General features: G+C 52.5%; 1 long non-coding RNA gene across 1 annotated transcript in view; it reads left to right on the top strand.

The window, feature by feature from the left end:
• The window catches only part of LOC105528255, a 122163-nt gene extending 112569 nt beyond the window's left edge, over window positions 1-9594 (top strand). Inside the window, exon 4 of the long non-coding RNA XR_001004330.1 lies at window positions 7876-9594. This is a non-coding gene — a long non-coding RNA (uncharacterized LOC105528255). The remainder of the gene's footprint in view (window positions 1-7875) is intronic.
• Window positions 9595-13263: the final 3669 nt, after the last annotated feature.

Here is a 13263-nt window from a genome sequence, read left to right on the forward strand (position 1 = left end):
CTTCTGCCTCTAGGGCTGAGGCCAAGCATTGAAGGCAGTAAGAAACCTGGAAGCGTCTTCCCGCAACCCCAACATCCAGGACTGAGACCCAAACCTTGTTAGAGAAGGTACAGCCGAGGTGTCCTGGCAGCAGGAAAGTTTGCTGAAGCGCCAGTGCCAGTGGAACTCTCTGACAGGCCACTCTCTGGGCTGCTGCAGGAGGCTGGATGCTGCGGGACACCTCACTGCCGGAGCCTGCAAGAGAAACCCTTCCTCCTTCTGTGCTGTTCCTCCAGCACCGTCTCCTGGGAAAGCCGAACATACAGCCAGCTGGTTAAAGAGAAATATTGACAGGGTCTAGCTCCACGATCACAGACCAGGCCCTGGAGAGTAGATCTGAAGCTGAGACACAATTCGGTAATAACTGGCACACCTGTTCTCTTGCTTCCCCACCAACCCTGCAACCCACTAACTAATATGCCATTCATCCACCAAACAACCAATCAGCTAACAAGCCTACCCTTCTGCCATTTCACCACCCCACCAATTGCAGTCCTCTGACCAGAATACCCATCTACCCACCTACCTGCTACCCCAGCAACCCAGTTTTCTTGAAAGTTCCAGGCACTGTGCTGAGGGCAGTGAGGAATACAGCAGTGAAAGGGAAGTCTGCACCCTGAAGAAGAGACACTCATTTATTCAAATTGGGCGACATATGCAACCTATGCCTATGATTTACTCTGGGCCGACAAGGCCCTGTTTCACGCAGGTGACATCCATTAAATGGACAAACAGTAGGCAGACAGCGTGCTCTGAAGCTAGTGGTGGGAGAGATCACTGCGGCCTGATGGTAGGGAGCAGCCTCGTGGAGGAGGGAAGTGATCTGGGCATTGAAGAATGAGCAGAGTAGAGATTCCGATTTGGAAAAGGAAAAGAAAGGCACGGGGGCAGGAATGTCTGGTATCTGTGGTGCGAAGGAGGACTCGGCACAGGGAGACTTGCTCACAAGAAGGGCTCACCATGCTGGGGGTGCCACAGGCCCCAGCTGCACGGGCCTGCAGGGAGCACACGTCCATTTCGTCGGTGATAGGCAAGAGCTGTCACACCCCTAGGAGAGGCTGATCCTATCACCAGCTTCTTTCTCAGGCAGCGAAGGGGCTCCCCCTTTTCATCAAGGGCTAAACTGCAATTCTGAAAAAAAAAAAAAAAAAAAAAAAAGAGGCTCACCCAGCATCAAGCAGACATCAGAAAAAACTTCCAGTCCAGACCAGCAGGAGGCTCAGGAATGCGATTCTTCCAATTGTCTGGGGTGGCTGAAATATTGACCTGCTCAGAGGCAGGGGAATATCTGCAATGACCCTTCCTAACCCTGTTGTTAAAGGGCTCCTTGTGGCTCAGGTCCACCTGCTCCCAGGCTTCCATCAGCCCAAGTGCCATTAAGTATCTCAGAATAAAAATCTGACTTCAGAATCAATTGATGGAGAGAGGTTCTCCAAACATTCGCCGGCGAAGGTAATTAAATTCCAATCGGAGAAGATGGAGCTGTGTGACGGGGCGGTGGGGGCAGCGGCTGGCGCCTGGCTGCTGAGCAATGAAATCACAGGCGTGCGCAGCCCAGAGCTGGCAGCGGCACAAAGGAAATTGGAGCAGTCAAATATTTCCCTCCTCGTTGAGTTCCATTTACATGTTTATAATAGAGGTTCTTAAGGCCCTAATGAGAAGGCTGCTCATTGCAGGCAAGAGGATGATTAAGGCTCTGCCAGACGAGATCAGGGACAGGAACAAAGGCCTGTTAATTACTACAGAGGGACAGGAGGAGCGCCAGGCTCCAGCTCGCTGCTGCCCCAGAGCCTCCCCAGCCTGGTGCCTTCCGGTTCACTGTGGCTGCCTCACCTTTGCTCCCAACCCAGGTGACCTCCCAGGGTTGGGCTAGATAGATTCCCCAGAGCTAGAGTCAGGGGTTCAGGGACCATTCCCACTTTCCCTCCCTGGGGGGTGATTTCAGGCAGTGCCCCTGGCACATGCAGATTTGTCCTGCAAAGGTGCCCTGTTGGGGGACATGGCTCAGAGGAAGCCACACTGCTGAACTGCTTGGCCACCCCCTGAACCACAAAGTTCACCTGCCCACCAGGGGGCTGCTCACTTGAGTTTCCAAGCCCTAGAGGGAGGACCACCCTGGGCGGATGACAAAGCCCCTCTTCCCAGCCCTCAGGGCACCCAAGAGACACAGTTCTACCTGTGGAGACCCAGGCCAGAATTAGTGATGGATGATGTCATCTGGTACGAAGGCAGAGGGTTCTTGCCAAGTTGATTTTAAGGCCTTTCTAGTAACTGGAGTTCATGGTATGGTGGAAAAAGTATAGGCTTTGTGTCAACAGGCTTAGGGTCAGGCAAACCTGGGCTCAAATCCCAGGTCTTCTGTTTGCTAATGAGGTGCCCTGGACAGGTTATTAACTTCTCTGAGCCTCAGTCTGTTCATCAGTTAAAAGGGGGTAATACCTACTACACTTCGGCTGGTTTTATGATGCAATGAGATAATGTTGAGTAGGTCTGGCACAAAGTAGGTGGTTCGTTCATATTGGTGACCTTGTCCCCTAGTCTGTGAGGCTGGGTTGGTATGCTTTAGAAGTCCTGCCCATCTATGACTTGCAGGACATGGGGCTGAGTGTGGGCAGTATCTGGTGTCCTTTACCTGGTGCTGCTCTGTAGCGCCTCTTCTTGTGACATGGCATCTGGCACTATTGAAGGAAAAGAGGAGATTGTCTGGCCAGGGCTGGGAGGAAATCAGACTGTGCACTGCTTGCCCAAGTGCCCTTCACCTGTGTCCCACTCTACCCCTGAGGCCTCCAGAGATGAGGGGAAGAAGAGAGGAGGGAGAGGAGAGTCATACGTTTGGGGAGCTCCCTGATTGCTCCACGAGAAAGAAAAACCAGAGAAATAAGTTATGCCACGCAAAGTGGAGTGAATCTGGGAGTCAAGAGTCGAATTTGAAGAACTTTGATTTTTAGGAAAATGGTCATCTTGTAAAGGCCCAAACCAGAGCTTTCTCAACTAGAATCCGATTTTAGGCCCAGGGGATATAGGGTCTAAGAGGAGAACGATTCTGCGGTTAACACAAAGACCTAAAGATGAGAGATCCCCAACTCCCCGGAGGATATGGTGCCATCTTGGTCTTCCCGGGGTCAGCGTTGGCAGCTGGGAACATCTCAGTGGCTTCTTGGCTTACTAAGGTGCTTCCCTTGGAGCTGTCCACGGTGCTGGCCTCAAAGCCTACCTGGTCCTGGCTGCCTGGCCACACCTACCTCTCCAGTTAGCTGTCTGCCAGGCCTGTCACCTGCAGAGCTTCTGCCCAAGTCCACAGCACTGAACCTTGCTGCAAACCCCAGGATTTTCAGACACACCTGATGCTAAGATGCATTTTAGCTCAAGCCTTAGGGTTAACAATAACCTAGTCCCTAGAGTCCACCTTAACCAGAACTCTCACCAGAATCCAGACTTGAACCCATACCAGTCTGAAGTACAGCTCGAATCGTCATCCGTTCCTTAATATGAATCTTAAACCCTATTCTCATTTCTAGTCTCCAATCGAGTACTGGTCTGAAGTTCATCTCTTACCCTAACCTCAGAATGAACCTGAGCCCTAAAGACTTGATCTTGGGCAAAGGATTGGCCCCTCCCCTCTTCTCTCCCTCCTTGTGAATGTGGCTGAGCCTCTGTGGTGAGCACCGCGGGTAGAGAGATGTGTCCTGTGCTGCCCCTGCTCTCCAGGAACTTGGCTGTGTGCCCCTACCGCCCTCACTGTCAGACAAATTCATGTCAGTGTCAGCACTGACAATATTCTCCTAAGAGGGAAAGTCTTTAGAGAAGATATCACCATCATTTACAAGGCAAAACCTAGAGGTGGGTCATGGAGCGCTCTGAATTCTGCCTACTGTGCACCACCTGCCAAGAGCCTCTGGCTCCTGCCTCTTGCGCCTTTGGTCCACGCTGCATGCTGGTGTGGGTGGGGAGTGAAGAGTGCAGGAAACTTTCATAGGGGCAAGGCCCACCTGTCTCTGTGGAATATGGTCCACGTAGTTGTAGGTAGATGCTGAGGAGGCCCAGGTAGCACAGGAAGTACCAGACCCTGAGTACCTACCGTTACCAGTCCCCTCGCTGACCTTCACAACATTCACTGAGCGGGGCTGAGGAAGCTGAAAGGCCTTTATATCCATTACAATGATAACAGGTGGAAGAGCTGGGAATGAAATACAGGTCCTCTGGCTGCTGAGTCCTAGAGGCTGGGGATGGTGAGGGGGAGAGGCTTTCTAAAGGAGGTGAGGTGCAGGCAGTGGGGACACAGGCAGTGTGGGGTGCAGCGTCAGGAGGGATGAGTGGGGGTTGAGGTGAGAGGTGAGGAAGAGATGTTGACCAAGGCTGGGAGATGCAGATGGGATGGGGATGGCCCCAGGAGCTGGTCTGGACTTTCCCTGTGCCCAAGGCCAGGCACTGGGGAAAGCTCAGGGAGAGAAGAGAACTTGCAACGTGGAGTCACATCCTTCTCTCCCGTGGCGGGTTCCTCCTGAGGGGCCTGCTCTTGTGGGATGACATGAAGAAGAGGAATGGTGAGAATGGCAGCTGGGAGAAGACATACGACATTCCCCAGGGTCAATGGTGCAGCCCTTGTGTCTGTCTACTGGCCCTCCACTCCTCCTGCACCCACTTCTTCTTTCCCCACAGCCACCATCCTAGTCCAGGCCATGCCTGGCCACTGTCTGCAGCCTCCGTTGCCTCCCTTCTCCATCCTTTGGGTCCTCTGCCCACAGCCAGAGGGACCTGCCTGAGGCCCTCGTGAGGACCCTCTTCCCCAAGAAGCTGGGCTGCTCCCTCTTTCCTGCCACATTCCACTCACCTCTCCTCCTTGGCTTTCTGCCACTGGTAGTTGGGGCAAACTCGTCCGAGCTGGGACACTGATGCTGAAGGCAGTGCTGTGGATGATGATGAGGGCAGCAGGCCTGATGCCAGGATGTCCCCTGACTCCTGCCTCCTCTCCAGCTGACCCCCCAGGGCTTCCCAACACCTCCCTCAGCTCCTCCAGATCCTGCCAACTGCTAGGCTCAGGCCCTCCCGCAGCTTCCCGGGCCTGGAAAGGGCGCTCAAATGGGAGTCAGAGGAACCAAGCCCAGTTCTTTACTGACTGCCCTGAAGCCCTGGATAGGGCTCCTCTGCTCTCTACTGCCTCCCCTGTAAAATGGGGATAATCCCTCCTGCTCCACTCCTCTCCCAACGAGACGCAGACTATGGCAGCACTTGGTAAGTAACCACACTGCATAACGAGGCCTGCTGGAGTTACTGGCCCCCATTCCTGCCTACATTTTGACCCCATTATTTACATTTAGTTTTATTCCCTACCTCCTGGAGTCCCGGTTCCCTGCCGCGGGGTGTGCAACTCGCACCCTTTGTGTCCTCCAGCGTTCTCTGGCTGAGCCCACTGCCTGCCACTCTTCAGGCCCCCGATTAGCCGCAGCCTGCCAGCCCTGTGCAGGGAAGGTGGTGCCTTTCTTCGCTGCCAGTCTTAGCACAGTCCTGGGCTCGCAGGGGAGCTCCGTCTAGTTGACTCGATGTTGACTGAACCCAGCTTTAGAGCAACGGTTCTCAAGCTGAAGCATGTATCAGAATTACCTGGTGAGCTCATTAAACCCCAAATTGCTGGTTCCCTCCCCAGTTTCTGATTCTAGAAGTCTGGGTAGAGCCTGAGGATGTGCATTTCTGACAAGCTCTCGGTGATGCTGATGCTGCTGGTCCAGAAACCACACTTTGAGAACCACTGTTGTTCTCGGCGAAAACCTGGATGGCCCTGCCAAGAAGTCTTCTGTCTAAGTGGGCTGGGATGAGATGGCCTCATGGGGAGGGTGTGTGTGGAGGGGCCTGGGGCCGGGGCACCCCAGACACCAGGAAGTGAGCGCCTCTTGCCTAGAGGCAGAAGCAGCGTTGAATGTCTTCAGTCAGAGCTGTGAGATCTGAGTTTAATCTGCGTGGAGCAATTCAAGGGAGGGAGCCAAGGGTGGGGGGAGTGGGAGCTGGGAAGGTGGTGCATATTTCATACTGTTCCCAGCTTTGAAGGTCCAGGGAAGGCCTGTGGCAGTCAGTGACAGCTTCATCGTAATGAGGGATGGCGAGAAGCACCCTGCTTGGGGTGAGGCGCTCGTCAGAGGGGTGGAAGGATGGCCAGGGAGGGGAAGGGAGGTGGTGGTAGGTATAGATGGGAAGTGGTGGGGGTTAGAATCTGTAGTGTGGGCGCTTCCTCTAGACTCATCCCCGTCGCCCCAGCATATATGGGTGGTGATGAGATTCCTGGAGGGTTTTCAGATGCAATCTCTAAGGACCTGTATCCATCCCCAAGGTCACATCTGGAATATCCTTTCCCTCAAAGAAGTATCTCAACATCAGCAGAAGCTCCAGCAGGGCAAAAGCCCCACTGTTCTGAAACTGTCCGCGCTGGACCCTGGTGGTATCTGGAGCCTCTGAACTGCATGAGAATAGGGTTCATTGCCATTCAGCCTCAGATCTGCACCCTGTTCGCTCTTCCTGTTCCATCCCCCATCCCCGACCTCCCACCAGCAGGGGCCAAGGCCATTTCTAAAGACCTTATAATCCAGGGCTTGGGAGGAATCTCTGAACATTCTAAAAAAGCATCCTCCTTTGTCTTAGTTTTGGGCCCCACCTGTGGTACAGCCCTGATGTAGGAATTCAGCATTCCAGATCTATGGCAATGGGGGAGTGGGGGAGACACTGCTCAGAGGCAGAGTTGGCTGGGGGACACTTTCTGGGACCGGAAAAGGGGTGTGCATAGGCTGAGTGTCCCCTGTTTACAGCCTCAAAGGGCTCTCAGCACCCAAGTTGGCTGTATTGACAAACATGCCCCTTCTGGGCTCAGCAGGGATTCAGGCCAGCCTCGGAGGAGTCACAGAACCATTAGAGTCGGTGACCATAGTTTCCTTACAGACAGCGGGGTATGCACAGAGGGATACCTGGGCAGGAACCACACAGACTTTGCTGCTCCAGAACTGCCCAGCCCTGCCCCATGACCAGGGCTGTGTTTGCTCTTCAGAGGCCTTTGCAACCACAGGGTGGGCAGGACCCTGGGAGGTAAGAAGGGAGGATGGCAATGCAGCCCAGCTTCCCTCAGACAGACCCGGGCCCAGCCCTGCCTTTGCCTCCTAGTTTATAAGGATACAACCTTGGGCAAGTCATGTGGCCTTTCAGAGCCTCAGTTTGCTCATCCTCAAAATGGGAACAATTGTATCAATTTTGCAGGGCTGATATGAGATGACATATGGATAGCACTGAGCACAGTGCCTGGCACTGGTCTGCTCTCAATAACAGTATGTGCAAACCTGGGGTGGGAGGCATCCAAAGCTGCTTAGGGCCCCAGCCCCAGGGCCTCCTCCCTCCAGCCCAGACCTGGTGGAACCAAGGACCGGCCTTGAGCCCCCTCCCTCGGAACGGCTGGAGTGAGCATTCAATCCTGATTAGCTCCACCGGGCTCCCTCGTAACCTTTTCATTAGGAAATTATGTTTAATAGAAATTGTTCTGACACCTCTCAGCAGCATTTCCCTGCAATTCATTACTACTGGGGAGGGGCAGGTGACAGAGCGGCTCTGGGGCCCAGCTCCTTGGCGGAGGGGCTGTGCCTCTCCCCACCCCTTTCCTGGTTCAGCCTTTGCTGTATGGGTGGAAGGGACGCAGGACAGAGGTGTTCCTGCTTGGCTTCCCCATAGAGAGGCAGGCTAGCTGCTGAAGCACATCTGGATGGGGCCAGTCACTCTCAGCACCCTCCCCTGGGTCTGATTTGGGACTACCCAGCTGTTGCCAGTGATGCTCATGTGTTAACGGCACTCTCTATTCTTGTTTAGTCCTCACTGTCCTCAGAAGGAAGAGAGGCACACAGCGCTCCCCAGCTGCTGGAATGCAGGAAGAATTGAGGTGCTCAGGACACCCCACCTCTTTGCAGCAAACTAAGCTCGCTCTCCTGCTCCCTTGCTCCCAGAAGTGGCACTGGATGGATCCCATCCAGGTCAGCCCAAGCTGTCACTTCCTACCCTTCTATACCTAATCCCAGCGTGATGAAGAGTTTACACCTGTTTCTCACTTGAATCAGGGAAGTCTAGTTTGCATTCTCCCGACTGGATGGGCCTGGGGAAGGCAGAGACTGCATTGAATCTTTCATCTCATTGGTCTGGGGATTTGGTTCTGAAGACCAATGCCTTCCAGAATCTTCCTGTCTCTCCCCAAATTCTGGAGAGTTCTGTTTCCAGCACTCAACCATGATGGGGGGCGGGTACAGGAAATGAGTGTTGAGGGAAAGGCATCCCACCTTCTCTCTGTTCCACCTTCCAGATCTGACAACTCACTGGAAAGTTCCTCTCTGTGTCCCTGCCCCCCGTCTGCGTCTGAGGCCGCTGCTTTCCCCAGCCTTGGTGCCTTGGGTTTTCTGCTCTGTGAAAGGAACCAGGTCCCTTATCCTGTTCTCCCCTCAAGAAAAGAGGGTGTGTGGGGCTTGGCACAGGAAATGGCCCTTGCCACAAAGACCCCAGGCTTTGGGGTCTGAGGGCAGCTCTGATGCCCCCGCATGCTTTTCCAACCCAGCAACTGGGGAGACCCCCTTGCCATTTTACCACCGAGTATCTGAAATTAGCAGCCGCCTAATCTCTCTCTGCCATATCACTCAATGGTGTAATTGTGCAGAAAAAAATGTGTTAAAATGCAAAACACTCAGTTGTACTTCTTTATGTTAAATCCCTTCTTCGCTCTATCTCCCTTTTAATTTTACAAGGTTTTTTCTCTCTCCCCCTTTCATAAAAGGGAGAACTGGGCACGCAGGGAATCATTTCAACTCCCCTATAAATCTCCAAAATGAATACTTAAATTCGAGGAAAAAAATACATTCTTACACCTTTAATTTCCCTGCTATGAAGTGTAATGAAAAAGCCTGATTATTTTTAATTCTTTCCTTTAATAATTCAGTGGCGGAGTGATTTAAGACTAGGATTCATAATTACCTTTCCGCTTTCTTGGCAAATGGAGTTTTAATAGAAATGAGAGCTCTGGCGACTGAAATGGATTTCAACAGGTCTCTGGGGGGTCAGGCTCAACACCAATTGGTGGAAGAATGTTCCTAAGGCCCCTCAGGTGTGGGGTCTGGATTGGTTACCTGGGCCCACGCGGACAGAGGAAGTATATCACCTTGTGCTCACTGGGAATCACCTGTTGTAGTAGTAACAGAAGGTCACAGTGTGGGTGCCTAATGACCCATTTATCCTGGAAGGAAGAAACCAGTGAAAAATGGCCATCAGGACAGTCTTCTCAATTAGTAATAATAACTAATAACTGATGTTAATGATAGCAGCTACCATTAATTGAGCAAATACTGTGTGTCAGGCAGTGTTAAGTGCTTCAGAGACATTCTAGGCAGGCATGATGGTGTGCACCTGTAGTCCCACCTACTCAGGAGACTGAGGTGGGAGGGTCACTTGAGCCTGGCTCACTTGAGGCTGCAGTGAGCTGTGATCATCACCACCACCATCATCCAGCCTGGGTGAGAGAGTGAGACCCAGTCTCTAAAAAGAAAAAAATTGGGTCCTTCTCATGCTGTTCTCATGATAGTGAATGGTTCTCACAAGATCTGACGGTTTTAAAAACGGGAGTTGCCCTGCACAAGCTCTTTTTGCCCGCTGCCATCCACTTAAGATGTGACTTGCTCCTCCTTGCCTTCCACCATGATTGCGAGGCTTCACCAGCCACGTGCAACTGTAAGTCCAAAAAACCCCTTGCTTTTGTAAATTACCCAGTCTCAGGTATGTCTTTATCAGCCTTGTGAAAACAGACTAATATGCAGAGGACCTAGCAAGTTAAAATTAAGGAAGATGGCAGAGCTGGGGTTTGACCTACATTCTCTCTTATTCTAAAGCCACTACTCCACTGACTAACTTCCCAAGCACTACCCAGAGCTCATTACCCAAACGTGGTACCTGCCTCCCAGGAGTAAGCAGAGATAACCAGACGCAGTGGTGGAGTAGAATTATAGAGAGACCTGTGGAAAGGGCACCAGGTGGGGTCAGAGTCGGAACCCTGAGCCTTCCTACCAGCTCCATGGCCTATGAGCTTGGAGACACTGGGAAAGCCACCTTTCTGAGCCTCAGTTTCCTCACCTATAGAATGGGGACAATAAAACCAATTTGTCTAGTTCAAGGGATGGTAATGAGATTCAAAGGAGAAAATACATGTGAAAAAGCTTTGTAAATCCCAATTTGCTCTATAAGGGTGAAGTTTAATTAGTATTATTTGATAACAGAATATACTTAAAACTGACCCATGTCTGTCCAACCCTCCACAGTCATTTTTCCTGCTCTCTGCATGCCCAGCCTTCCCATCAAAATCCAGCTCATGCCGGGTGCAGTGGCTCATGCCTGTAATCCCAGTGCTTTGGGAGGCCAAGGTGTGAGGATTGCTTGTACCCAGGAGTTCAAGACCAGCCTGGGCAACAAAGCGAGATCCTGTCTCTACCAAAAAAATAAAAAATAAAAAATAAAAAATCAGCTGGGTGTGGTGGTGCTTGCCTGTAGTCCTAGCTACTTGGGAGGCTGAGTGAGACAGGAGGATCCTTTGGGCCCAGGAGGTTGAGGCTGCCGTGAGCTGTGATTGTGCAATGGCACTCCAGCCTGGGTGACAGAGAGAGACCCCATCTCCAAACAAAAAACAAGCAAAAAATATCCAACCCAGACCTTACCTCCTCCACCAGAAAACCTGGGTTGATCTCTCTCAGGCCCCATTGTTCCATGACCCTCCACTCCCTCTTTTCCTACATTTCCCATTCAGTTGTTTTGAGTCCTTAAGTTCCCTGAGAGAGCACAGAGGTATGTGTGTGCACATCCTCACGTCCTCTAGATTGTCACATCCCAGGCCAGGGCTTTATTATTCCCTTTGTTTTGTCAGCTCAGAACTCAGCCTCTGCATTCAGTGTATCTCATCAATATGGTTGATTCACTGCCCAAACAGAGACATAGAGGGTGAAAACCCACAGACAATCCCAAACCATGAAATATGGGTATTGGAGTGCTGAGGCACGAAGTGAGACGCCAGTGCAGACGTGCGCACATGTGCACGCGCACGCGCACACACACACCCCTACCATCACGCCTGTGCCTGGCTCACCTGAGCTTGCCTCTATTGTGGTTATCCAGTGGAGAAAATTGTACCCAGTGCTTATTTTCCAGTTTATCAAGTGCTTTCCCATACATTAAAGAACATGATTCTCTCAATAGCCTCCTGCAGAGAGAGGCAGGGCTGGGAGGGCGGGTTGGATCATTGTCTCCTTTCAGAGCAGGAGAGATTAGGTGACTCGCTCAAGGTTCCTGGGTGGAACAGGGAGAGCCGGACCTTCAGATGCCGGAGCCATGGCTCTCTCCAAGACAGCCTCAGGGCTGCTGCTGCGCATGGGGAGTTCTGGTTTATGTGCCGGGGAGGATCCTGGCTGAGGGCAGAGGGTGCTGCTCAGGGGGCTCAGGACTGCCAAGGCATGAACTGGGAGATAAAGCCCTTCTTGAGTCCAGCAGGAATTTGAATTCAGACCCAGGCTCCTCACAGGCAACCCGTTGGGCTTCCCTGTACCGGATCTTACTGAAGACCAGGGGGGTTGAGCCTCCCAGCTCTGGAGTCCCCCCCCCAACCCACCCACCCTGGGCTCTGTGCTTTGACTTGTGGGAGTTCAACCCCTCGGGGCCTCAGAAGGAAAAGAGGGTGCTGGAGTCAGAGGAGTGGGCTGTGAGGACCTCTGCCCAGACCCGGTGGGTTCCCCGCCTCCCTCCTCCTATTAGTGCTCCCTGGAATAAGAAGGCACCAGAGGGGCCCTCAGAGACACTTGAGGCCTGATTGGGAATAAGTGTCTGATAATGACTCCCATCAAATGTCAAGCGGCCGTGCTGCGCTCCTGGGTCTGATTGCTTCTCCTTGAGGGGGGTGCGTTTGGGGGACGTCTGGCCCTGGATGCTTTGCCACTGCGGAGATGCCACCCCAGGACTTTGTCTCTGAGGTGAGCTCTTCCTGGGCTGGGGACAGCCTCCACTCGCTTGTCCCTGTGTGCAGCAAGGGGTCTTCACCTCTCCTGATACTGCAGGAGGCCTGCAGGCGGTTGGAAGCGGTGGGGCTGAAGCTGGAGCTGACGTCACTGCCCTGTGTGGGTCAGAGCCTCACAGCTGGACAGAGGAGGTGGACGCTCAATCAGGCTCTTTACCAAAAAGGGTCCTCCTGCTTCTTCAAGGCTCTGGGTGGCCACAGGCCTCAGCTCCTCAAAGGCTATGGCTTGGGGGTCTTTCCTTCACTACTATTATTAGCTAGTACTTGGAGAAACTCAGTGACTTAAAACGATATGTATGACTTCTCATGAGTCTAGGGGTGAGCTGGTTGGTTCTTCAGTTCTTGGTTGGGATCACTTGTGTACCTGAGTTTGGCTGTGGGTTGAGGAGATGCTTGTGTTGACCTAGGATGGGTTCCTACGTTTGGGGGTCAGCTGGCCATCAGCAGGTTTAGAGAGGTGATAAAGTTTGGGTGTCATCCTCTGAAAATCTCATGTTGCAGTGTGATCCCCTATGTTGGAAGTGGAGCCTCGTGGGAGGTGTTTGTGTCATGGGGGTGGATCCCTCATGAATGGCTTTGTGCCTCCCCATGGTAACAAGTGTATGTGAGATCCGACTGTTGAAAAGAGACTGGGGCTTCCCTCTCTCCTCTCTTGCTCCTGTTCTCACCATGTGACATGTCTACTCCCCATTCACTTTCTGCCACGAGTAAAAGCTTCCTGAGGCCTCACCAGAAGCTGAGCAGGTGCTGGTGCCATGCTAGTACAGCCTGCAGAACCACGAGCCAATTAAACCTCTTTTTAAAATAAATTACTCTTCCTCAGGTATTCCTTTATAGCAATGCAAAATGGACTAATATAGGAGGCCTCCGCTGAGACAACTGAGCCTTTCTCCACGGGGTCTGTCATCCTCCAGGTGGCTGGCCCAGGGTAGTTCATGGGGTACTGCAGGGCTCTAAGAGAGAACGGAAGGCTGCAGAGTCTCTTGAGGTCAAGCCTTGGAATTGGCTCACAGTCGCTTCTGGTGAGTTCTGTTGGTCACAGTGAGTCACAAGGCAGCTCAGATTCAATAGGAGGGGAATAGACTCCACTTCTTATTGAGAGGAGCTGCAAAACTATGCTACAAAGGGACATGGATGTACAGAGGGGAGAATCTGAGGACATTTTTACA

Source organism: Mandrillus leucophaeus, unplaced genomic scaffold (assembly GCF_000951045.1).
Source record: "Mandrillus leucophaeus isolate KB7577 unplaced genomic scaffold, Mleu.le_1.0 Scaffold71, whole genome shotgun sequence".
NCBI lineage: Eukaryota > Metazoa > Chordata > Mammalia > Primates > Cercopithecidae > Mandrillus > Mandrillus leucophaeus.